This window comes from Procambarus clarkii, chromosome 68, assembly GCF_040958095.1.
Source record: "Procambarus clarkii isolate CNS0578487 chromosome 68, FALCON_Pclarkii_2.0, whole genome shotgun sequence".
In the NCBI taxonomy this organism is placed as follows: domain Eukaryota; kingdom Metazoa; phylum Arthropoda; class Malacostraca; order Decapoda; family Cambaridae; genus Procambarus; species Procambarus clarkii.
In genome coordinates this window covers 22,912,154-22,915,851 of record NC_091217.1, presented here as the reverse complement: position 1 = coordinate 22,915,851, position 3,698 = coordinate 22,912,154, and the positions used below count along the sequence as shown (strand labels likewise).

At 32.7% G+C, this 3,698-nt stretch overlaps 1 long non-coding RNA gene across 1 annotated transcript; it reads left to right on the top strand.

Annotated features, from left to right (window-relative positions):
* The first annotated feature begins 1,505 nt into the window (after positions 1-1,505).
* On the top strand, positions 1,506-3,050 carry LOC138355702 (uncharacterized). Its single transcript, XR_011223991.1, has 3 exons — positions 1,506-1,639; positions 1,930-2,018; positions 2,729-3,050. It is a non-coding gene; the product is annotated as an uncharacterized lncRNA (long non-coding RNA).
* The last annotated feature ends 648 nt before the right edge of the window (positions 3,051-3,698 follow it).

Sequence of the window (3,698 nt, the reverse complement as noted above, 5' to 3'; positions counted from 1 at the left end):
TTGCATCACTGAATATAGTAGCATCACTGAAGTTCTAGTGAGGATACCCATACCCAAGCATGTGGACTTCAATCTTTGAGACACAAACATATCCATTCAGTGATGGAGATGAGTTTTACAAAAGATTCAAAATAAGCTGCTTTATTTTAGGAATAAATACTAAAACTAAGCTTTCTAGGCAGGTATGACCTTTATCTGCCCATATTTGAGTGTCAAGAGTGTGGATACAGCCTTCCTGCAGATGCTAAGATGTTGTATGATGGTGGATACTTCTGCTCATCAGCCAGGAAAAGTAACACATTCTTCAGCACCAAACTCCTGAACAACTGGCATTTCCTTCAAAGGAACAGTCCAGGTTTATCAATGAAATCCTTGTTAATAGCGCTCCAAGCGCTTGACTCTCATAATGGAAGAGTAAGTATTTATTAATTTTGTATATGTAATGTAAGTACCTGTATACATTAAATTGTATATATAATAATACACAAAAATATGAACCCACTCCACACATTCTCTTGTGCCACTTACATGTACAAAACCTTGTTCCTAAATGCACATCCTGATCTGAAACTCTTCCTTGATAGATGTAAAGGATCCCATAATCACCACACCAGAAATCAATATCTCTCAGATATCCCCCGAGTCAAACTAAATCTGTGCAAACTCTCTATGCAAATAAAGTAATTGGTTATTGCTCCTAATTGGTAAACTCTTTATTGAATTAAAAGTTGTCCAGCTGTTCAAAACATTATTCAAAAGTAAAACTAAAAAGCATTAATTTCATCCTTATAGTTTCCTACGTAGTTCTTCAAACTTGCACTGTTACTTGTGCTCCCTTGCTATCGTCTTCTTATTCCTATCTCCTTCTCATTTGGTGGTTATAATAGGAGCTGCCTCGTATGGGCCAATAAGCCCTCTGCAGCTCTTATTATTATTACTATCCCCTAAAATACACCTTACTTTGCTCCTCAGCTCTCTCTAGCCTATTTATTGCCTGTCTCTACTTCCTCATCACAATTGACTTGAGAATGGTCCAGGATGGACCGAAACGTCGTCGTCCCTTCACCTTCTAGTGAGTGGTCTGGTCTACATACTTTAGCCATGTTATTGTGACTCATCGCCTGCATAAAAGTGAATTATTTTCATTTTACATATTCATTGAAGGGAGTTATTTTTTGTCCCTTTTTTCAGAGCGTGAAGAAGAACTTAGTGAATCTTCATTTTTTTGGAACCAAAGTAAACATGACTCTTTAGCTCATGTTCTAGCTTCAAGATTTTGTAAGGCAAGTAATTTGCTTTATTCATTGAATATATGCAACAATGATCATGAATCACTAATATAAGTGCACAGGAAAAAAAAAAACATTCAAAAATAAAAATAAAAATAACATTTACTGCCATTAAACAGCCTTCATCAGCAATTAGGCTCGTAAGGATTTTTTTTTTTTTTTGTAATATCAAATATTAAATAAAAATTGCAACATTTATTATACTAACAGGGCAGTTTTTCCTCCTGTTGATAGGCAAAAGAAGCTGCAGAGTTAATAAGAAAGGAGTTAGCTGACTTATCTCTTGATGAAAAACAACTTCTCATCTGGATTGCAGAGTTAACCAACTTAGCCCAGAGTTTAAATAAAAGGTTTGCTTGTAAAATATATAGAAAGAAACACTGTTTTGAAATACTCTTATATATTTTAACAAGGTTATTGTACTGTAAAATCAATGCAGAACCATAAATCATAAAATTGCCAAAACATTTCTTTATTATTTTAATTGTTTAGTTCTTGTACAGTAATTGTCAGCCATCATAAAATGCCATTGTGACCATTGCCTAAAAATTTAAGTTATTTTTTTTTTAAATTAATCAGGGTCTTTACATATTTGAATTTAGTAAACATTATAGTAAACAGTATCCTCTATTCTCAACAGATCAGTTTCTCAAAATGATGTTCAAAAGGGAATAGAGTTAGTATGTGACTCAATTAGAACCAAGAAATCCCACATATCCAGTGTAGCAGGTATGTTAAAGCTTATGTATAAGTTAGGGACTGATAAAACAAACAGAAATCTTTTAGTGTTTGTAAAATACTTCAAGAAAACAATGACTTTTTTTATCTAAACACATCTAATGTCATTTATTTCTAAGGTAGATTTGTATGGATACCATCTCACTTAGGTGTTGTCCTATGTAATTATAGGTAATTGTCAAAATTAAGTTGAGATATCAATATCTATGGCAGGTGCCTGCAGGTAATGAATCTGCCAATGGAAATCATTCCAGTTGTAAACTATGTGAACAAAAGCTAGGACATACTGTCTATCACTATATATGTGATTGCCCTGTTATCAATGACTTCAGAACAAATGGTATGATGTACTTTGAGTTTTGTTATTACTTCATACACTCAGGAATATTGGAAGATATTCTTGTGCTGTACCCCGATTTTGTTAGTGGAGGCTAATAGATCAGCCTTACATTTCATATTCTCTCCAGATTCCATGTATGACTGGCTGTCCTGTGAGGTTTTTGATCTACACTGTGGTCTTTCATACATAATAGGATAGCAGCACATTGCTGTGTATACCTAAGCTTGTTAAAAAAAAAGTGCTTGGCAAATATTTATATAGTGTGTTCTGCTACTTTTGTGTAGGTATTCACTACTAAGTATATACAAAACAAATTTATCAACTATAATCTTATTTACTAGTAACAAAGTGTTTCTTTCAGTTTCAAGCAAAATGAGATCACGATACCGTGCAAAGATTGAAGCAGACAAGAAAAAGTTGAGGGAACTGATAGCGGTCTACAATGAAGACAATACAGAAAAACTTAGTGTGGACATTGATGAAGAGGGCAACTTTCCATGGTATAATGACACTCCTCAACCAACTGATAATGGTAAGTATATTTGGTTATTTTTCTGTGCATATTGGCCTTGTCAATGAGGATAAATATTGTTAGCTACTAACATGTTAATTCAAACTTACTCATTATGGTAATGGACAAATGGAAGTCCATGCCTAATTTATATTTTTAAGATAATAATATTAACAAGATACCTTAAAAATGATTACATATGATTGCATTGTTGTTGCATAATACATGCATCCTACAATGACAGATTTGTTCATGTTCCTTATTAAATAATTTACTTTATATTTTATTTTTGAATATTTTAAGTTACTCTTCAAGAAAAGAGAAATGCTGCAAAAAAGCTGCATATGTACAACAGGACTATGGAAGAACAAAATGTCATTCAACTGGAAATGAAAAGTTACTTGGATTTCTACAGAAAAAAGCTTGAGAAAACACAAAGACTAGATGATGTACAAAACAAAAGTGCTCCACCCTCTTGGATAATTGAAGTTAGTATCAGGTATCAATATTAACTTAATTACTCCACTGAAATAAATGTTATTGCATTATAGCTACTTGGTAATTATTTTAACAGGTAGCTTAATCATTGTTGTTTGTGTCTAAGCTAAGTAAAATTAGTAAAAGCATTTTGTAGACACAAATTGTAATATTATCATTATCACTTTTACTGGTTAAAGTTTAAATGAAACACTTGTTAGGAAAACAAACATTTAATTTAAAAAATACCTGAAATAATGATGTGTGTTTGTTTTACAGGAACAGGGTAAATACTCAATAAAGAAGTCATCATTCCAGCATGTAACCAGTGGACTTACGGCCC